The 24,020-nt window shown below is 38.7% G+C and overlaps 1 protein-coding gene across 1 annotated transcript in view; it reads left to right on the top strand.

Moving 5' to 3' along the window:
* Positions 1-13,607: 13,607 nt before the first annotated feature.
* fam135a (family with sequence similarity 135 member A) overlaps positions 13,608-24,020 on the top strand; it is a 63,090-nt gene continuing 52,677 nt past the window's right edge. The window contains exons 1-3 of the mRNA XM_036583380.1: positions 13,608-13,629; positions 13,741-14,130; positions 16,576-16,663. The gene's annotated coding sequence lies outside the window, so the exon portion shown is untranslated. The remainder of the gene's footprint in view (positions 13,630-13,740; positions 14,131-16,575; positions 16,664-24,020) is intronic.

Raw genomic sequence — 24,020 nt, 5'->3', positions numbered from 1 at the left:
CATAAAGGCGGGTTCTGTCAAGTTCAAAGTTGACGTAATGAATACGCCAATTTACAGATTTATGTCAGTATCAGGTAACGTTATTTCACTTTCTGGGTCAAATAACATAGCATGTTATGTCAACTGATGTTTTGGCGTTGTCATATCTTTTTGACAGTTCTCCTATTCCTAATAGTGTCCATTTCACAAGCAATTCTTAAAAACACATCATAGAACTCATAGGACATTTTAATGTTGGATGTTGCATCACTTTCTAGGGTTAGCAGATTCTGGCACATTTTCAAGCCCAGGTACTTTACAGAAGACACCAAATATACTGTTCACAAAAGCAGCCTTTATAACAATTAATGCCTGTTGGAGCCTTTATAAATGTTTATGTAGGTTTATGTTTGTTGTCAGGAAAGACTAATGGAGGTTGTCATGCAGCTTTATGAAGGCCCTTTGGTAAAGCATTACCTAAAAGGTTAATATATTATGTAATTATGAGAGTAAGACACTGACGTGTCATATACAAGCTTTTGCAGTTTAAGAGGTCAATCCCTGTCCTGGCTTATTACACATTAACCATAAGAACAGCACTGCAAACTGGCTGTTTTTCTTAATTTTTAATACTTTGTAACAGAAGGTGGGAGTGGGTGGCAGGATATGGCCATTTAAGCAGTTAACGCGATACTGCTTTCCTTTTTATCTAATTTAGTATGGAAGAGAGCGGATGGCTGGGGGCTGGAGGTAGAGGAAGTGGGTGTTCGGCATGCTTGGTGTGAAAGTTGGGGACACAAAGAAAGCCAGTTCTTTGCCTCATCGGGCGGAGGTCCAGAGGGGAACTCATGCCACTCATCACTCAACATGTCAGGAGGGGATCCAGTATCCTAAGTAATGAGTGGCGTGCCTACTGGCAGGCTCTACCTCAGCTTGGCTACAGGCATTACACAGTCAATCACAGTGTATCATATGTGGATGCTCAGACAGGGGCTCACACCCAGCAAATAGAGAGGGCCTGGACAACATACAAGGAAACAGTTTGGAGGCTTAGAGGTAACCGGAGAGAAGAGCTACTGAAGAATCACTTGACTGTAATTGAATGGTATGAATGGCTAGCAAAAAAAAAAACGCATCATAACGGGCCTCTAGGACAGCTAATTCATGATCTTGGAAAACTCCATGAATGAGATGCCACATTAAACTCAACCTGACTTTAGTCCTATTCATTTAGCAGGCAAACTGTAAAGACTGTACATGCATTTTTGCACTAATGTTCCTGCAGTTACAATATAGTTAAGGTTGAAGAAATTTAAAATGTGTAAAATTTTATTAATTAATTTGCGCAACAAATTGTCATGTCTTGGTTGTCAAAGTAAATACTACTTTTAAATGTTTAGCAAATAGCTATTACAAAACATTAACTCATATTTGTTTATTATGTAAGAAAAATTCTAACAACTCATTTGTTCTCTTTTGATAAATTGTATTTTATGGTTGAATAAAATTCAAGAATTTGTGTGCCAGCTCACATTTAATGCAAGCAATAGTACTGAGTAAATGAGCAACAGTCTGACAATGTCTATACATTGTTTTTTGTTTCCACTTTAGATTAGGGGCTGCAAACTGTTTTATAAATGCTGACCAATTAATGTATAAATGACTTAACAAAAGGACTTTAGTTTGTAAATGGCTTATATGCATTTTTAGATATTCATAAATACGGAATAGTTTCCACTTTAGATTAGGGGATGCAAAATGTTGCAAATAATTTATATGTAATGAACAGATCATTTATAAAACATGAGTAAGAAAGTCAAGCTGGGCTGTACTTGAAGCTTAAATTGCTCTAGGTCATCAGTAGGAAGAAGCTGGTCCATTTTTTTTGGCTTGGTAGGCAGATGTCAGAGTTTAAATCTGATGTGAACAGTTACTGGACTCCAGTGAAAAGAACGCAGCAGTGGGATGATATAAGTAACCCTTCTGATCACTTGTAAGGGCCTGACTGTAATCAAGCCTTGAGATTACAAGGCACTGGACAAGCACTTAGGTGACCTTCCTAGAGAGAAAGGATCAAATTGTCCAGATGCTGCAGTGGAGAAACCTGCATGACAGGTTTGCAGTGACGGTACACAGTCATCAACAACACCAGGTCTTCATACATACGCAGACAGAGAATAAGGAGGTCTCCAGGGAGGTGTGATAACAGTTCTACATATTATTATATGTGGGCCATTATGAAACCCTGATATCTTGTAAAGAGGACACATTCTAGAGTGTACTGCTCAAAAGCCACCACTGCCATTAATGTATAAACAATGAAGAGCAACTCTTAAATACTTGATTAGTTCATGATTTGTAAATCACAAAGTAGAAATTTATAGATGTTATTTTAAGAGGTTTTTTTTGGCTACAAAACACCTAAACCTAAAAGTCGGTAAATATGCCACGAACCTATGAATTTTTATTACAGTATGTACATAACTGATGGATAACTACTGAATTAAGATAAGAACTTATGTGTCTTATAAAGTGTTGTTAATATATTAATTAATAATTTATAGCTCAATTCATCATCAGTTCATATTTAGTTAATTATGAATTATAAATGTTTTATAAATGAATGTTATTAGTGTTACCAGATTAAATGTGAACACACTGAACCAGTGACTGACACAATCTGATTTTCTGCAGTTATCAGATTATGTATAACCACACTGAACCTGTTACTGACACAATCTGATTTTCTGCAGTCATCAGATTGTGTGAACACGCTGAACCAGTTACTGATACAATCTGATTTTCTGCAGTTATCAGATTATGTATAACCACACTGAACCAGTTACTGACACAATCTGATTTTCTGCAGCTATCAGATTAAGTGTAAACACACTGAACCAGTTACTGACATAATCTGATTTGCTGCAGTTATCAGATTATGTATAACCACACTCAACCAATTACTGACACAATCTGATTTTCTGCAGTTATCAGATTATTAAGTGTGAACACACTGAACCAGTTACTGACACAATCTGATTTTCTGCAGTTATCAGATTGTAAACACACTGAACCAGTTACTGACACAGTCTGATTTTCTGCAGTTATCAGATTATTAAATGTATACACACTGAACCAGTGACTGACACAATCTGATTTTCTGCAGTTATCAGATTATTAAATGTAAACACACTGAACTGGTTACTGACACAAACTGATTTTCTGCAATTATCAGATTATTAAGTGTGAACACACTCACTGTTTTTCAATAAAATTTGGCTAATTGTGCACTGAAGAGAAATATCAAAGCATTGAACTGCAGACAATTCTACCAGTTAACCAAAGATTAGATGCATGAAGGAAAAGTCTGTTACCTTCTGAGCGTCATGTCTCTCTGCTCTCTGAATGGTGGGAGTCTGGAGTGGGTTGAATAGCCTAAAACAGGGTTTCTTAACCACAAGTGAGCCACGACACACCCTCTGGTGGTCCTTGGGCCTATACTGAGGAGGATACAGTGGTCCATAGTGGCCACGGATGGTACTTTGGTTGTAATCTTTTTTTTTTTACCGATTATTATTACAATCATACAACAATGGTGCTTCATCTGGTTTTACCCGCTTGTCCAAAAAACAAAACCTACTGCCCCAAAGTTTCAATTGTCCACTTGGGAGTGAAAACTTTTACCAAATTAGCTGCCATTCTGCCTGATTTCAGGTGTAAAATAAGCCTATGTTCATCTGATCTGTTGATATTTAATGTTCAGTGATACACATGACATGTTGTGGCTCCCAGAAATTGCTGTGTTCAATTTCCCAAAAATATGCAAAACAGTTTTTCTTGTTTTCCTGTGGCCTTTCATGCTTTCTAGGGATAAATAGGTGGACGCTGAGGTGGAAGAGGTTGAGGACCTCTGGCCTAAACCCTTGCTAAAGTGTAAGAGCTGCTAGAGTTGAAAAACGCTTTTGGAATGCAGAGAACCTTTTAGTAATGCAAAGCATTCTTTGATTTGTCTTGGTTCAATATAGAACTATACTGTAGAACTCATATACCATATCTATTTTAAGAGTGTACACTCTCAGCAAAAAGGGTTCTATACAATACCAAAGAAGTGTTCTTTGGCTTGTAACAATAGAGGAACTCTTTTCAAAAAGGTTCCGTATAGAACCATCTACAGCATCAATTTTCTCCATTAAGATCAAGGATTATTTCTCAATACAAAGAAGCTTTTAATCATGCAAAATGTTCTTTGCATGTTCTTAGTTCTATATAGCACCATTTTCTTTACTGAAGAATGCTTGAAGGACCATCTTTTTTATGAATCTAGAACTGCAGTGGGACTTCTGAGTACATCCAGCATCGGCCAGCAAGCTTGCAGACTGTTGTCCTTTCACTTTTGTGATATAATCTATACTCTTATAAAGATGGTTCTGCAAGGGTTCTTCAAAGATGGGATATCACAGTTAGCACCTAAAATGCCATAGTAACCTCATGGCAACGCCTTGGCAACCATTTGGGAATAGCTTTAGCTGTACAATCACTATGTATTTTCATCAGGAAATGCACTTTTCCTATTATTATTATTATTATTATTATTATTATTATTTTGTAAGATCCAGAAACCTTAATATTTTTCATCTGTTTCTTTTTGCAGGCATCTTATAATCCATGGGTGTCCAATCGTCTCAGTCTTCAAACGTTTCATCAGGTGTTGTTGGAGTGAAAACCTGCAGCCACACTGGCCTCTGTGGAAAAATCGGACACCCCTGTTATAATCTATCAATATTGTAGTCAATAATCCTAAAGCTAAGTGACATAATGATCATTGAGTGTCAGGCTGGACTTTTGAAGCCCTTTTATAAAATTACAAACACAACTAAAACTGCGCTGTCCTGCAGGAACAGCTTTAAGGTTTACACGGGTTTTGCACAGCGGCAAACTGGCAGGAGAGGGTCGCACTGAAGAGCTCAGTGACTTTAAACATTGCATGTCATAGGATGGCACCTCTTCCACAAACTTCTGTCCTGCTAGATCTGCCTAGACAACTGTGAGTGCTGTTATTGTGATATGGAAGCATCTAGGAGCAACAACAGTTCAGCAAGGAAGTCTCCACATGTGTTTTTTGAAAATAAACATAAAGTTATAATTTGAACCAGTTGTTGTGAACCCCTTCCAGGTTTATTACATACCGCGGCTTATTCACTAGCTACATGGACTACAATGCAAACTACACTTTTAAAAATGATGGCTCTTCAAGGGTTCTTTAGTAAAGGAAATGGCTCTACATAGAACCATGAACACTCAAAGAACCCTTTGCATGATTGAATCATTAAATGGTTCTTCTGATTGGAGAATGTGTTGTATGTGGTTCTACACCAGGGTCATAACTAGGAGCAGAATTTTTCTGAGGTCCATTATTTTCTGAAATATACAGCCAATTCAAAATATAAAATACAGCTTTAATTTCTCATCTAATCACTAATATAGCCGACTATGAAGCCTGGAACCTAAACTAAGTAGCTACTGGAGCTGAACTAAAGCATGCTGGTTTAGCCAGCAACGTTGTGAATGCTCCAAGTAAAGAAATTGTGGTTTGCGTTTTACATTAATATGGAAAAATATACATTAATATATAAATTAGGTTCATAAACTCCTACATTTTTACCATAGCGATGTTATATGTTAGCCTATAGCATGTTTTGCTGCACACCTGAACATCTCAAGCAGTCAAAGTTACTCTGGCACTCTGCATACAGAGATAAACAGAGCAGGCAGTTCAGTCTGTGGCCGAACCACAGCTGTTCTGAGGTCAGCTGAGAACCTCTCACTGCTCATTGAGTAGATGCATCACTTTTTCCACACTGAAGCTAATAAAACTCTTCAGACACTTCAGAGGACCTCAGTCAGAGCCGGTTTATGAGGAGCCTGGCCATTTCCTATTTCCCCCGTTATATCAAAAACAGGACTGTTAAACAGCAGAGGGCACTTGCGAGTGAGTCCTCAATGAATGGGAGTAAATGGCTCAATCCCTAAAAACAAAAAGTTAAAATAGTTGCTAGTCACTTTCCCAGAACATTTCTTTAATTTTAGACAGTAGAAGGATGAATTTCACTAAAAAAACAGAGAAATCTTACCTATATTTTTCCTTTTTTCTACAGCAAACGGGTTTTGAGCAGCAGAAGGTGGGCATTACTGCTAGAGCGTGATGATTGATTGGCAAGCGGAGCAGCTCATTGGCTGTTCGCGCTCACCACCATCATGGCCGTACATGAGGCGCCGTTTTAAACTCCTATAACTCGAGTTTAAAAGCTCTTAAAAAATATAACAGCAGTGTTAAAGTGTTTTATGCTGCTCTGTGTTCAGGAAATGAATGAATTCTTTTACATTGAAAATGTTTCAGCATTTATAAACTATGATTTTGCTGAAATGCTACATCATAACCCATTCATTTTGGACTCACCCGGGAGCGCCCTCTAGCGTTTGAGAAAACCAGAAGACATTGCAGAGCGGGAATTCTCATGTCTACAAGTTCTCTGCCTCAGTGTCCTAACGCTAGCCACGAACGCTAGCTAAATTCCTGAAATAGTTGCAGACAGTAACGGTTGCTAAGCAGTAATTGGAGGGTTTAGAAAATAGCGGCAGATTTTGATTGGCCATAACACAGTGACAGCACTCACAGAGAACCAATCAAATATCATCATGCAGCATAAAAAGTATTCTGTCCCCATTTGATTGAGCGGGCTGGATACTGCGGCTGTGGCCCTGAGTGGACTGTGTAATCATAATGGTGCTGTTTCTGTGTTTAATCTCATGAATGGAGGAAAGTGAAACTACCGAGGTCCGGACCTCGGTGTCCTCATAGCCAGTTACAGCCATGTTCTGTATGGAACCTTTTTGAAAATTGGTTCTATATAGCACCAAAAAGCATTCTTCTATATTTACTTACATCAAGCTTGTAACAATAGAAGAACACTTTTTGGTGCTACGTAGAACCATCTGCAGCACATTCTCCATCAATCTGAAGAACACCTTCTCAATGCAAAGAGCCCTTTAATTATGCAATGGGTTCTTTGAGTGTTCATGCTTCTATATAGAACCATTTTCTTTACTAAAGAACCCTTAAGGAGCCATCTTTTTAAGTGTGTAGTTGAGATGTTCTTAGGTTATAGAAGTGTGTGTGGTAAAACATTGGGCCCGCTGGTGGGCCCTCGCCATTTAAAGGGTTAACACTTAAATAAATATGACTCCATTGTGTTTTTTAAAGTCCACTGACTACATGCACAGCTTAATGTAACCATTATTTTCACACTATTTTGTCAGGCACAAATGGAAAAAAAAAAGATCTTTTTTGTTCTCTGCTTCAGTAATGCTTAAAGTAGTTCTTCAACACCAACAGCTTCGTAATGTTAGCTTTGAAAAGACAACAAGATCATGTTTGTAATCCAAAGGGTTCAATAAAAACAACTACTCGAATGAACTGTGTCATTTCAGGATTTATAATTTTGCATTTAATTATATTGAGGCGCACTGTAGAACTGAATTTCGACTAAACCACATCTAATGGTGGAGTCGCAGATATTGTAAAGTAATAGTGCTGCTAAGCACCAGAGCAGGCATGGCTGATGTTTGCACAGCTTAGCGTCACATGCTCTCTGGTGATTGCACTGGCCTAAAAGACAACAAAAGGAAGGGTCAGTAACACTGAGCACAAAGAGCTCCCGATGAGGCTGCTGTAAATCATCATACTCACACAGGCTAAACATATGATGAGTATGAGTATGATGCTCAAAATAGAAAACAAAATGTGAAAAAATAGGGACCATATGTACAAACTGGGGAGCCTTAGGATATGAGTTAAAAGGGAATTCCACCAGTTTTGAATATTCGCTGCATAATTAGGTGGTTAAGATGTAAACAGAGTGGTTCACAGTGGTTTGGTGTGAAATGCTCTGTTCTAGAGAAACTTGCTGAGTCAGGATTGTTCACAGTGGTGGTGATAGGAACCAGACGTCCACCTCTAAAAGCTCCCTCACAGAAAGTTTTTATAACCCTGTTTCTTAGAAAGTTGCAAAAATTGAAAGAATGCAATGATGTGCAAATCATTTAAACCCAAATATTTAATTGAAAATTGTACAAAGACAAAATATCCAATGGTGAAACTGAGACATTTTATTGTTTTTTAAAAAGTATGTGCCCATTTTGAATTTAATGCATGCAGCATGTTATAAAAAAGCGGAAACAGGGGCAACAAAAGACAGGTAAAGTTGTGTGATGCTAAAAAACTCCCCGTCGAACATCTCACAAATAATTAGTTTAATTGGCTTTCAGAAGTAAAGATGAGGAGGGGTTCACCACTCTGTGAAAGACTGCACGATCGAATAGTGCAACAATTCAAGAATAATGTTTCTCAACATAAAATAGCAAAGAACTTTTGTTTTTCATCTACGGTACATAATAACATTAAAAGATTCAGAGAATCTAGAGAATACTAAGTATGGAAGGGACAAAGCCAAAACCCGATATTGGCTGGCCGTGATCTTTAGGCCCCCAGATAGCACTGCATTAAAAACAGACATGATCCTGTAGTGGAAATCACTGCATGGGCTCAGAAACACTTCTGAAAAACACTGTCATCACTACATCCACAAATGCAAGTTAAAACTCTACCATGCAAAGAAGAAACCATATATGAACAGAAACGCTGCCACGTTCTCTGGGCCCAAGCTCATTTAAGATGGACTGAAGAAAAGTGCAAAAGTGTTCTGTGGTCCAAAGAAATAAAATTTAAAATTCTTTTTGGAAGAAAGTCTTGCTTATTTTAGCAAGACAATGCCGAACCACATTCTGCATGTGTTTCCATAGCATTGCTCTGTAGTAAAAGAGTCTGTCACCCTTTGAAAACATTTGGCGCATTATGAAATGAAAAATATGGAAAAGGAGACTCCCGAACTGCTGAGCAGCTGAAATCCTATATCAACAAGAATGGGAAAACATTTCACTTGTGAAATGTTGTTAAAAGAAGAGATGATGAAACACAGTGGTAAACAGGCCCCCGTCCCAATTCTGTTGGAACGTGTTGCTGACATCAAATTCAAAATGGGCATATATTTTTCAGAAAACATTAACATTTCTCAGTTTCAACATTTGATTTGTTGTCTTTGTACTATTTTCGATTCAACATAGAGTTTAAACTATTTGCAGTCTTTACTATCTTTTTTAAGTTACATTTTGCACAGCATCCCAACTTTTCTGAAAATGGTTATGAATACACTGTCTGATGTCTGAGACACTGTTTTATGATAGTTTAAGAAACATGGGTTAAAACACCATTCATAGTGGAGGGATACATAACATGCAGGGCGCTGTGAGGCAATATAGTCCCCAAAGAAAACGTATTATTTCAGATTTCCCACTATTTTCCATCATCAACATTCCATATAAAATTCAGAAGACACGTGTAGGTTTACTGGTGGTTTTGAGTAGTAAATAAAAGGTACTAAACTGTCTCTGGGTCAGTCCCCCTCTCGTCACTGGGATGGTACCCTCAAGGCTCCATCTCAGTACCTTCAGTCAGGGAACATAACTGAACCATAATCCACTGAAATGATATGTTCTAAGCTGTACTGACTCCACACACCCCGTCTCGTCCCCAGGCTTTTATTTTACTGTTCTGTTTTAAAACATTCAGTTATGAAAAGGTACAAATACGAACTTTTCACCTGGAAAAACTTATTTAAGGTTCACAATCGGACCTTAAAACCACTGTTGTACCTTTGAGGGAACATTTACATTGAATGAAAGATGTACCTGAACAGAACCTTTATTTCTAACAGTGCAGTAGTGAAGTGGTGACAAGCAAACAAGCAAATCATATTGTCATTTTTTATTTATTATAGGTTCTTTTTCATTTTTGGGGGGTCATGCATTGTTTACAGTGGTGTTCATGAGATCCTAGTTACATCACTGACATACTGTAATATTGTGATCATGTTGTAAGTATGATTCTCAAAATATGGATGGTTTATGTATAAATTACAGAGGCTTGAGTATCAAGTAAAGTACAATCAAGAAACTGTTTAATGTAACCTCCAAAGCTAATAGATGCTAGCGCACATGCTCCTCGATTCTGAAAATGGGGTCGTGAGAGATCCAGAGATCCGGTGAAAATAAATCATTCATATCCTGAATGTAATTCAAAATTAAACAGCGCAGATTTGGGAGGCTGGGATTGTGCTGTTTCGGAGATGGCTGTGGGGGCCGCTTGCCGGTTCAGCACTGGGCTTCTTAATGACTTCCTCACAGGCCCCTTATGCTGTTTGTTCACGTACTTTAGAAAAAAAGCCGTATTCCCAGTGTTCCCAGTGGCTGTCGACATTAGACGTTCACTTCCCGCAAATATGATATATAATGAATGATTCTGCAGAATTCGGGATCCGTGTAATAATTCATGACTTCTAAAGTGAATTTTTCATTTTGCACCTGGGAATTACTTACATTGTTTTTTTGTTTTTCCAAACTCAAGAACATTCTTCAGGATGCAGGCCTCGGAGAATTTACACAAGATTAAAACTACTGGCAGACCTGGTCTTGTTGAAAGACACATACGTTTCACGCTTGCGATGAAGAGAAAAGACAGAAATCCATAATCCCCACAATCCAGAAATTGCAGTGTTTCAGTAGCAAGACATATAATTGCACATAAATGTACATATATCAGGCAGAAATAAAATAGAAATAAAACAGACACAATTTATGCAGAAATAGAAAAATGCACACCAATAAATAAATAAGTAAACTATGAAAGAGTAGAAAAAATATATCTATTGCATATTTACGTCCGCAAATAAGCCAGATTAGTTGTTTTATTTATATATATATATATATATATACATATATATACATATATATATATATATATACATATATATATACATAAATATCTGTATCTGTATGTATACATCTCTCCTCCGCTGTTTATCTGTTTGTTAAATTGTTTTAAATATTTCTTTTTTATATGTTTACATTTTGGGCAGTTCAGTATGTAATGAATATTGCATCACTGTTAAATCCCTCACTAAAGAGTTCCAAACTGCCTCTGGAGGCAACACCAGCACAAGATCTGAGCGTCAGGAACTTCACAAAATGGATTTCCATGGCTGAGCAGCTGCACACAAGATCACTATGCGAAATGCCCAGCGTCGCATGGACTGGAGTAAAGCGCCACCACTGGACTCTGGAGCAGTGGAAATGTGTTCTCTGGAGTGATGAATCACACATCACTGTCTGGCAGCCTGATGGATGAATCTGGGTTTGGTGAATGTGAGGAGAACATTACCTACTGGTATGGTTGTGTAAACTACCTTTTCAGCATCATGTTAATGTGAAAACTTTCTATGCTGTAGCTTTTAGAGCCAGAAATCTGGCTCCCATCTGTGAATAATTCTGATGGAGCATTTCACACCTAACCAGTCTGAATGACTTCTTAGCAGCTGAGTTATGTAGAAATTTTGAAAAATGGATGGAGTTACCCTTTAACAAGTCGCTGGAAATAGTGTACACATGGTGCAACATATGGTGCACCCAAAGGGCACTTACGGCCCCAATACATTACTTCCTATATAATAAAATACTTCTATATTTCTTACCCTTATTTCAGACTGTTATAGTACACTCCTAAAAAAGATGGTTCTTCAAGGGTTCTTTAGTAAATAAAATGGTTCTATACAGAACCATGAACACTCAAAGAACCACTTGCATGATTAAATGGTTCTTTGCATCATGAATGGGCTCTTCAGATTGATGGACAATCTGCTGTAGATGGTTCTATATAGAACTATTTTAATCACAAAAAAAAGGTTACGATGTCAGGCTTGCAACAACAGCAGAACCTTTTTTTGTGATTAAAATACAACACATTCTCCATCAGTCTGAAGAGCCCATTCATGATGAAAAGAACCCTTTAATCATGCAAATGGCTCTTTACTATAGAACCCTTGAAGAACCATATTTTTAAGTGTGTAGGAGTTAACAGCAATACATGCATAGGACTGAAAGACTTTAAGACAAGTACAAACAATCTAATAAAACTATTAGGCACATTAGTAATAAAAATAAATAAATAAAGCAAGTAAGCATGAAAAGATAATATAGAAAACAGAAGTAAGACAACATTATTAATGATAAAATAGTAAAATAACAATAGAAAAGACACTGATAAAAAGTAATAATAAATAAAATCAAGGAAAACCTAAAACTAAATCAACTAAAATGAACTTAACAGACGTGGCTACTGGTCACTCTTTAATCCCTCAGAATAACTCTAATCCACAGCGTTTTCCTCTCAGTGTCCCTCAGCATTGTATGGAAGCTCACGTCCATCACTGGGAAAAGTATATATAACCAATTAGGAAAGCATCATAATGAGAAGGTTTTCCATAATTATGACTTAGTGCCTCAATAAGAACATTTTCTCAGAAAGTAATTAATAATTATGAAATATAGTTAGCATAATTACGACATACTAAGTCCTAGCTATGAGAACATAAGTCATGACTATGAGAAAGTAGCCATAATTATGAAATGTTAAGAATAATTGAGATGCTCAGTATAATTGAGATAATCAGTCATAATCATGAGATCCTAAACATAATTGAGTTACTAAATCATAATTGAGATAGATACTAAGTCATAATTATTAGTTTCTACATCGTAATTATGAGATGCTAAGGACAATTTAAGATACTAAATATAATGAGATACTAAGTCATAGTTGAGATATTAAGTCATTATTATGAGGTATTAAGAATAGTTGAGATATTAAGTTAAATTATGAGATACTAAGGATAATCTTGAGATACTAAGTATAATTATGAGATAGTAAGTAATAATTATGAGGTACTAAGTCATAATATGAGATAATAAGTATAATTATGTGATACTAACTATAGTCATGAGATACTAAGTTATAAGATACTAAGTATAATTATGAGATACTATGTCATAATTATTAGATACTGATTGATAATTGAGAAAATAAGTGTAATTATGAGAAGTATATTTATGAGATACTATGTCATAATTATGAGATATTAAGTGATAATTAGATAACAAGTATACTTATGAGATACTAAGTTATAATTATGAGAAACTAAGTATAATTATGAGATACTAAGTCATGATATGAGATAATAAGTATAACTATGTGGTACTAAGTATAGTCATGAGATATTAAGTTATAACTGAGATACTAAGTATAATTATGAGATACTATGTCATAGTTATTAGATACTGAGTGATAATTATTAGAAAGTAGGTGTAATTATGAGATACTAATATAAAACATTGAGATACCAAGTATTATTATGAGATACTATGTACAATTATAAGACACTACGTCATAATTATGAGATACTAAGTCATTATTCTGAGATGCTAAGTCGTACTTATGAGGTGTTAAGTCATTATGAGATGCTACGTCATAATTATGAGATACTAGGAGGTAATTAGATATACTAAAGGATAATTTTGAGACACCAAGTCATAATTATGAGATGCTACGTCATAATTTTGAGATAAGTACAAGTATGAAATACCATGTCGTCATTATCAGGAACTAAGTGCAATTATGAGACACTAAGTCATGATTATGAGAAAGTAAGTCATAATTATGAGACAGAATCTCTTTATTGTGGGATTCTAAGTCATATTTAAAGAAAACGTTTCTTTTGTTGCTTCTTCCTAAATGGTCGTGTGTTTATGTACCAGAGGCGGAAACGGGCTTCCTCAGAATCAGCGCTGCCGCTGCTCGTGCCGCTCTGGTAGAGAGGGACGGAGTCGGATTCCGCCCCCTGTCACCGCTTCACCCCTCTCCGCCTTAACGAAGTGCCGAAGAACGTCCAGCCACCTGGGTTCTGCTGTGGAGACTCGAGTCACTTTATTGAGCTGAAAAGAGCTGATCGGCTCCTAAACGTGGAGCTAATATTTGAGCAAGACGAGCGGATCTCCGAGCTTTAGCTTAGCCAAGTTAGCGGTATGCGGTGAAGAGTGTAGCCGTGAAGGGACGCTCAGCAGGCAGGTCGGGCGGACAAACCAAGCCTGCCGCCGCCCGGGCCCAGGTTTGTTGTAGTACATGCGCCCGACTACACCAAACGTCGGGTATGTACTCAGAAAAACAGTGTTTGTAACGTTTATGTCGCATCAAACTACGAAACTGGACCAGCACCACTGTTTAGCCTGACCGCTAGCCACGGCAGCTAACCGCTGCTGAATACGCTCCGCTAGCGTTAGCTAGGTTAGCCGGCGGGCTGGCCGAGTCTGAGGTTCTGTTGTTCGTCTGGTGAAACGAGTTTAGAACATTTTCAGAACCCTCACCATGTTCTGCCGAGGTTAGCAAGCTAGCTAACCAGTCCAGGCAGGGTGTCTTCTTAGCTAACAAAACGCTTCGCCCGTGTTTTCGCCCAGTCTGTGCTAACATGGCTAGGTTAGCTGTATCTGGTCAATCAGAGCCCGATTTGTTTTGTACTGGTCAGCGCGCCTTTACACCGGACCTGTTGGGAGAGAACTCCACTCAGCGCATAGATCAGCACTGCAGTGGCTCGGACAGCCTGTTCTCCCTGTCCCTTTCTGTGTCCCTGTCTCTGTCCCTTTCTGTGTCCCTGTCTCTGTCCCTTTCTGTGTCCCTGTCTCTGTGGGTCTGGGTATTTTAGCTGATATACTGTTAGCCCGGTGGACCTGTTTGGACACTCTTGTTGCCCGCTTAGCCAGCCAGCCGTAGGTACCCGAGCTATCCGAGCTACGCTCTTAAAAAGATGGTTCTTCAGAGTTCTTTAGTAAAGGCATAGGTTCTACACTCCTTAAAGAGATGGTTCGAGGGTTCTTTAGTAAAGGCAGTGGTTCTACACTCCTTAAAAACATGGTTCAACACGCTTCTTAAGTAAAGGCAGTGGTTCTGCACTCATAAAAATATGGTGCTTCAGAGTTCTTTAGTAAAAGAATAGGTTCTTCTTTCCTTAAAGAGATGGTTCTTCAAGGACTCTTTAGTAAATGCAGCTGTACTAGAATTTTTAAAAGGATGGTTCTTCAAGGGTTCTTTAGTAAAGGTAGTAGTTCTACACCCTTTAAAAAGCGTTTTTTTTTTTAAGTGTTCCTTAGAGGCGAAGACTCTATTTAGAACCTTGAGTTGTATATAGAGCCATTTGCATGCTTAAATGGTTCTTTGCATGGTGAAACTGTTCTTCGGATTGGTTGAGAATGTGTTGAATATGGCTTTTTGAAAATGTTTCCATATAGTACCAAAAACGCTTATAGTTTCTGGTGCTTCATAGAACCATATGCAACACATTCTCCACCAGTCTAAAGAACCATTTCTCCATGCAAAGAACCATTTAAGTATACAAATGGTACTGTATAGAACCTTTATAAAAGTGGTGCTATAAAGGGTTCTGCTATTCTGACAATGTCAAGCTTGTATACAAGAGAAGTATTTTGGTGCTTTATAGACCCATTCTCAAAAATGTTCTATGTAGAACCATATAGAAAACATTCACTGTCAATCTGAAGAACCATTTTCCCCAAGAATAGAACTCGTGGTTCTAAAGAACCCTTGAAGAACCTTTTTTTAAGTGGTTAAACACTTTTGACAAAATATGTTTTCCTTTCTTGCCAGCTGGAATTCGTAGATAGAAAATGTCAGCGAATGTTAACGAAACCTTGTTTTCGGGGCAACGAGGCAAAAATGTAATATCCCATAATACTTTTTTCACATTTTCACAACACAGGACGCATCACAAAATTAATTTTTTCTGTCATGTGATGAGTTGAAGCAGACAAAGTAGCGCCACATCGAAAAATGGCATCAAAATTATTCATCCAGTTGTTTCACTCACTGTGCTGCACTAAATCCAGTTACCCAGGACTAACGAGGGTCTTTTTAATCAAACAAGACTGACCATATTCACAACACACTCAGAATAGCCTAATACTGTGATGTAATTTATCATGATATTAACAAATATTGGCATATTGTCCAGCTATATCTTACTACACCGATCAGGCATAACATTATGACCACCTCCTTGTTTCTACGCTCATTGTCCATTTTATCAGCTCCACTTACTATATAGGTGCACTTTGTAGTTCTACAGTTACAGACTGTAGTCCATCTGTTTCTCTGATACTTTGTTAGCCCCCTTTTACCCTGTTCTTCAGTGGTTAGGACCCCCATGGACCCTCACAGAGCAGGTACTATTTGGGTGGTGGGTCATTCTCAGCACTGCAGTAACACTGACGTGGTGGTGTGTTAGTGTGTGTTGTGCTCGTTCGAGTGGATCAGACAAAGCAGTGCTGCTGGAGTTTTAATGTTATGTTATGCCTGATCGGTGTATGTTATATGTTGTAGCTCAGTTATCTAACTAGGTGTGAAACTAATATTATTCGGCTTGTTTTTACTTGTTTGCTGGCCAGAAAGTGATACCTGACAAGCTAAGAAGCAAAACTAACAGGCCAACCACTTTACATTTAGATTAAAAATAGACATAATGTAAATATTAACCATCTGTATCACACGGTCATCTTATTTTTTCCCTTCTCCCTGTGTTTTAGGAATGAGTGCATAGCTACGATCTCAGCAGCTGACGATGGTTTTCTCGAGTGCGAGTGGAGGACACAGTAGCAGAAGGAGTGAAGATGGGTAAGTATGATTGTTTTAATGCTGAAATGTGCTCCTGCGTGTCTTCTGTGGATTGTTTTTGACTCATTTAGACTCTGTGGGAGTGCCCACGCTCTTATGACTACAGGAAAGAAAAAGCAGCACCCGAGGGCTTGTCCACTGTGTTGCTCAAGAGTCACCCCTTGAAGCTTAGGCTCGGCTCGTAGGCAGGAGGGAGGGCGCTGAAGAACATGAGCGTAAGGCAAGGTTGAGAAATGGGGAGAACGTTATCTGCGCGTTCTGTAGTCCTCTGAAAAAGGGAATGTTACTGTAGTTATCAGATCATCCCTCCGCGCTCCTGACACCGTCTTCTCCTCTGTGTTGTGCGAAGGCTCGCCAGGCTCAGTGCATTAATCACAGCCCCATCTGTGATTTCCGAGGCAGATCCCGTTGTGGTCGGGTCGGATTGTTTGCTCTGTGGTTGGTTCCATTATGTTAGCGTGGGGAAAGTGAACGCTTTGTCATTATGGAGCTGCTTATCTTCTCTAGTGGCCATACGCACCACTTACGCTGAGTGTCAGTTAAACGATCCGGCTGTTGTTGTGTTTGCGAGTGTTTTTATTCAAGCACAAATAGGAATTTTGATAAGTTCTCTCGACTCATAGTTGCGGATGCTACGCCAGCGCCCTTTATGCAAATAAGCCTGAGTCACTCGTTGTCCAGTAGCTCGTGGGCTGGAGCTGTTATCAGGTAATACAAGACGACCACAGTCAGGGGTTTAGGAGACTCAGGAAAGGAAAAGGCCCGTCTTCTGTTCGCTCCAATAATCAGAGTCGTTGTTTGGCAGTGTTGAGCCCTTTTGGGTCGACAGTTTCGTACACAATATCAAAGGGTGTCGTACATAAAAGAATAAACATCTTGGGAATGCTGCGTGCTGCACACTTACTTTAATTTTTTTCCCGGAAGGCTAGGTTCCAGTGGGGCTCGAGTGAGATCGTATCCCTCTCAGAAGCTCTGTAATCCAGCCTTGAACTGCCTCTTTTTGGAGTCCTTGTGAAATAAATCCATAATCTGTGTAGGATTAGAGTTGTTGTTATTATGGCAATCCAGTGATGCCTTGGGTTGAGCCTGTCAGCCAATCAGAGGCTGTGTTCCTCGCTTATTGATCAATCGGAGTTGGCACTCCTGGCTTGTCCACCAATCAGAGGCGGCATTCCTGACCCGTTGACCAATCAGAGGTTGTGTTCCTGACTCGTTCACTAGTCAGAGGCTGTGTTAGTGACTCGTTGACTGATCAGAGATTGTGTTACTAAATGTAAACCTTATCACTGGGGAGGAACCCTCAAAGGAACATCTTCAGTACCTTTACAACATAATTGTACCATGTTCCATTGGAACTATACGTTTTAATTTTTAGTGACTTCACAAATCTCGTCTCGTCTCTAGGCTTTTTATTTCATTGTTCTGTTTTAAAATGTTAAGTTGTGAAAAGTTACAAATATAAGGTTTTCACAAATGCAATTTTTAAAAATCAAATTGAACAGGACATGATGTGCCTTCTTATATCTGCATCTGCTTAATTTGCATTTTTATGTGTGGATTTTCCAACTCTAATTAAAGTGAGTGTTATCAAAGCTTTTAATTGCCTGTTTTAGTTATTAAGCTGTGCTGGTCTGGTTGCTCCATCTGACTGACTAGTTGCGCCACCTGACTTTTCAGACTAATTTCGAATTGAACAGGCATCTACTTAGACACCCGTCATTGAGCTTGAGTTTATACTTACATTTTATTAAATAAATAAACATTATAATAATTCCACATTTTCATGGTTCTCCTGAGGTCAGACCACCTGACATGGTAAACGGAACCGTTCTAACCACGACTCAAACATCACACACATCACTTCCTCATCCTAATGATGCAGTACAGTGGCCCCTTTTAGTAAAAGCATGTCAAAATAAAAGTCCTTTGTTTTTGGTTGTGCTGCCTGACTTGTAAGGAAGTGAAAACTTGCAGATAAAGGTTTTTAAGTAAGTTGACCCTTATTTTGCTACATGGTTTTTATTTCAAAGCTTTCAAACACAAAATCATGCCAAAATGTTTTATTCTATTTACAGAATTTTATCACTAAATTACGTTTTTTGATAGGTTACCTAACCAGCATATATGCTTGGATGGTTGCACCATCTGACATTTTTAGACATTTGGAGGCAAAAAGAAACTAAAATGAATTTTATATGGATGCACTGAAAATAGTTTCACATGAAAGAGGTTTTGTTTAATAATTTAATATGTCGTATTTATTAAATTATTCTTTTGGGAAAAATAATAGACACACAAAATGCCAATGAGCCACATACCTGTCCTCTCTGAACAGCTTATTTTAGGTACATAGTTGTACCTTGAAGCCATTGTTGTACCTTTGAGGGTCCATTTAAATTGTTTATACCTTAAAGAATGAAAGATGTACCTGCACAGCACCTTTTTCGGACGGAGCAGAGCTGCTTCTGGGCGATTTATAACTGCATAACCTCGTACTGTAAACCAGGCTCGGATATTGTGTTTCTGAGCTATTTTGGAAAAGTGATTCATTGCTTTTCCTTTCTCATTGTGCGTCTCCTTCTATGTTTGGCCAGTCTGCCAGCCAATTAGGAAAGGCGTGTTATTTACAGCACAGGACTGCAGCTAAGTTTGCGTACCTCTCAGTTGGAATCGAATTGCCGCTCCTCTTGTATTTGGATCAAAGAGGGGGTGATTTAGGGGACCCCTGTGTTTGCTCCCTCCACACCACCCTGCCCCCTCCTCTCAGTGACCTGCCGCAGTGGAGGAGTAAGCATTTTCCACTGACTTTTCAGCTTTTAGCAGGTGCACAAGTGTAATTCGAGTTTGTCACAAAGGTGGTTTTGAGCTCTGAGCTGTATTGTAACCAGATATTCTTGCAGATCCTGCTGGAAGATCCTAAAAGCGGACCCGTTGTTAAAGTTCCGTGTATCCTATTGTCCTTGGAAACATCACTGTCATGTTTAGAGTGCAGTAACCAAAGAAATAGAGGTTTGTCTGTGTTAGTGGTGCGTCTGGGGCCTGTCTCAAGAAGACACCTTGCTTAGCCAGGTAACTTTAAAGCTGCGCTATGTAGGATTTTTTGGTTAAAATTGAAAGTGAGGAGAAAATAAAACATGTTGCTCTGAGTTGCCCTGTACTCATTTTCGTAATACACAATATGCATCATGATATTTAGTTTTTCTGAGATTTCATAAGTTGGAACCGACAAAGTAGAACGTATAGTGCCACATATAAAAAAGACTATAATTATAACAACTGCAAAGTGTTTTTTGAAAAAAAAGGCAAAGTGATGGCACAGCTTAAGCAGTTGCTAGGGTGTTGCCAAATGGTTACTATGGTGTTTTAGGTGGTTTCAAAGATGTTATATATTAAGTGATTGCTATGGTATCCCAGGTGGTTGCTAGGGTGTTGGATGCTGTGGTATACCAGGTGTTTGGCAGGGTGTTGGATGCTGTAGTATACCAGGTGGTTGCTAGGCTGTTGGAAGCTGTGGTATACCGGGTGGTTGCTAGGGTGTTGGATGCTGTGGGTTCCCAGGTGTTTGGCAGGGTATTGGATGCTGTGGTATCTCAGGTGGTTCCTAGGGTGTTGGATGCTGTGGTATCTCAGGTGGTTGCTAGGGTGTTGGATGCTGTGGTATCTCAGGTGTTTGGCAGGGTGTTGGATGCTGTGGTATACCAGGTGGCTCCTAGGGTGTTGGATGCTGTGGTATACCAGGTGGCTCCTAGGGTGTTGGATGCTGTGGTATACCAGGTGTTTGCTAGGGTGTTGGATGCTGTGGTATCTCAGGTGGTTGTTAGGCTGTTGGAAGCTGTGGTATACCGGGTGGTTGCCAGGGTGTTGGATGCTGTGGGTTCCCAGGTGTTTGGCAGGGTATTGGATGCTGTGGTATACCAGGTGGTTGCTAGGGTGTTGAATGCTGTGGTATCTCAGGTGGTTGCTAGGGTGTTGGATGTTGTGGTATCTCAGGTGGTTGCTAGGGTGTTGGATGCTGTGGTATCTCAGGTGGTTGCTAGGGTGTTGGATGCTGTGGTATTCTAAGTGGTTGCTAGGCTGTTGGATGCTGCGCTGTACCAGGTGGTTGCTATGGTTCTTAATAGGTATTGTAAGTCTAATGGACTTGTATCAACATAACATAAGTTGGGTGTGCAAACTTTTGCTCCCCATTTATTGCTATGGACAAAAATTTGTTATTTACTGATGCTTGTATGAAAACTGTAGGCCTGATCAAAAAGCTGTATACAGACACAACATTTCTGATCAGGCTAAGCAACAATACAACTCTTTCTAGATGGACACTTGAAGGGGAATTCCACTGTTTTTTAAAAAATTCTGCATGGTGGTGATGGAAACCAGGGGTTGCCATGATTACAACACAAATATAGACAGTTTATTTACTATCCAAAACCGCCAGTGAACCTATACGAGTCTTCTGAGTTTATATGAGATTTAATGGAAGTCGAAATCTTCTCAAAACTATCATAAAACAGTGTCTCAGTCATCAGGCAATGAATTCATAACCCCTTTTATGTAGTAACTTTCTGTGAGGGAGCTTTTAGAGGTGGACGTCTGGTTCCTATCACCACCACTGTGAACAATTCTGACTCTGTAAGTTTCTCTAGAACGAAGAACCACTCTGAATGGCTTTGTTTATGTCTTAACCACTTAATTATGCAGAACTTTTGAAAATATTTTTGAAATATTTTTAATATTAGGAATGTATATATGAAGTTTTCTGATGATACTGCAGATCAGGTGTCAGATAAAGCAGTATAAGTATAGACAATGTTCCATATAGAACCAGGAACACTCAAAGAACCATTCGCATGCTTAATGGGTTCTTCAGATTGATGGTGAATGTGTGTGTTGTACAGGGTTCTAAATACCTCTGTTAATACAAGCTTGACATTGTAACAGTAGCAGATACCTTTTTGGTGCCCTATAGAACTGTACACAACACATTCTCCATCAGTTTTCCTGGGATAACACCATTTAGGGTAAATTTTCCAGGGCCAGTTTCCCAGATCCAGATCAAATCCATGTCTAGACTAAGTTGTTTTTTTCCTCTTTAGTGGTGAGTCACCATAGGATCGGTGTCCAATACTAAACGTAAGCCATGGTCAGGACGGCGTGTACAGTCATGAAAATCCTGGTCAAGGAATTCAGGAATTTGGTTTCTGGGCCTGGAAATGTTCTGTAGGGTGTGTTTGTTCTACTGCTCACATTCTGAAACACTGAATAAATCTGGATCACAATCAGTGGCTGTGATTTCTTGTTGCATGTGGCTGATTGATTATTAGCGTAACAGCATTTGAGTGATAAATAAAAAATGCCCTAAAAGTCAGAAGCAAAAGAAAAATTTCAGAAGCAAAAAATGTATCAGCAAATAGAAAAAACTGAAAGCAAAATCTGAGTAGAAATCTTTAAAAAATAAAAAAAATCATTATTTGTATTTGCAACAAATTTGACTCTGACTTTTGGCACAAAATAAGCTCTTAATTAAGCAAATAGAGTAATTACAGATTCCTCTCCTCCAGTCAAACATATTTTCCAACAACTTTCTTCTGTGACGAGCTACAGAACTTTGAAAACTAAGACCGCCAGCTTTAAGAGCAGATTTTTTCGTACCGCGGTGAGGTTACTAAACTTTTCAGGAGCAAAAAGTGTCTCTGCAAATCAGCAAATAGAAAGAAATTAAAGAACAACTGGCAAAATGACTAAATTTATATCAGAATGATTGAAAATGAATAGAAATCTTTTTTAAAAAACTAAGTTAGATTTGATATTTTGGACATTTTTATATTTAACATTTTGCTTTTTGATTTTATAATTTTATTTGAAACTTTTGGCCCAAAATTAACTCCATAAATTTTGCGCTGAGTATAAACAGAACGAACTGATGGATTATCTTTGAAGCGTTACCAACAATACCTTCCAATTTATTACAAGTTTGAACATCTGCATTTCCAAACAGTGACAGATGACTTATGAACACTCGATAATGGACGAATAAAATTCAGCCAGTAGATCTTCTTACTCACTTTGTGCTTTCTTTAGTACAGTGTCTCCAGCCCTAATCAACCCCACCTGATCCATCTCATTACTGCCTTCAGAAGTACTTGATTAGCTGAGTCTGGTGTGTTTAATTTGGGTTGGATGTGGAACATGCAGGAGGAGGCTGGTGACCAAGGCTTTAGAGTTAAGATTACTTAAATACGCTGTCAGAACAAAACCTTGTATCTCCAAAATGGTAACTTTACAGGAGAAGGAAAAAACCTACTTTACTTTTAATGTAAGTCAGTGGAACCAGAATTTTCTCCAAGTCATTTTGGGCCGTTTCTTTTGGTCCATTCATCATGAAATTTATATACAATGTAAAGGCCAACAGGTATATTCAAATTATGTCAAAAATTAAGATACAAGGTTTTGTTCCAACTGCAGTGACATGTCTTTGAGTATAGCTGGTGATTAAGCATAAAATATCAGTTTTGGTAGGCCAAGGACAGCGTGGGAACATGTTTGAACATTTCAAACGTTCAGGAGAACCTAAATTAACAAGCCAGTTTATTTGTATGTGAAATGTTGGAGTTCAGTGCAGTTCCATTGGTTAAAGGTCTCTGAACCCTTGGTGAAGGAATGAATGAATTGAACCTTTTTAGCCAACTGTGTCTGAACACATCGGAATTAGACCTCCGCATTTAACCCATCCGTGCAGTGAAACACCACATACACACTAGTGAACACACACACACACACACACACTAGGGGGCAGTGAGCACACTGTGAGCGGTGGGCAGCCCTATCCATGGCGCCCAGGGAGCAGGTGGGGGTTAGGTGCCTTGCTCATGGGCACTTCAGTCACATACTGTAAGCTGAGGGGATCAAACTGGCAACCTTCTGGGCACAAGGCTGGTTCCCTAACCTCCAGCCCACGACTGCCCCCAGTCCATCCCTAAAAGTGTTTTAGAAGCAAAATGCCGCGTTTTGTTTTAGATTCAACCTATTAATGACAACCATTTGACCAGCAACTGGATGACTGTATGCCTGTTTGATTGATTTCCTGATATTTCAGCCATTAGTGTATCATGAAAGCGGATACGAGTGGGCGATATGGAAAAAATACTATATCACGATACTCAACTTTTCAGTATATACAATACGTATCAACATATTTTGACACACAGACAAAATGGCATGTTATAAAATGGATAGTGCCGGTCTTAAAATCTGATTGTCTGAGCTGCGTTCGAAACCATTGTAAAATCCATGATATACCCACACCTCTGGCCACCTCACAACAACTGAACTCTGTATCACTGCACCACAGCATGAAAAA

Source organism: Colossoma macropomum, unplaced genomic scaffold (assembly GCF_904425465.1).
Source record: "Colossoma macropomum unplaced genomic scaffold, Colossoma_macropomum, whole genome shotgun sequence".
Taxonomy (NCBI): Eukaryota; Metazoa; Chordata; class Actinopteri; order Characiformes; family Serrasalmidae; genus Colossoma; species Colossoma macropomum.
The sequence above is the reverse complement of the archived record's forward strand: the minus strand, read 5'-3'. Positions and strand labels throughout refer to the sequence as shown.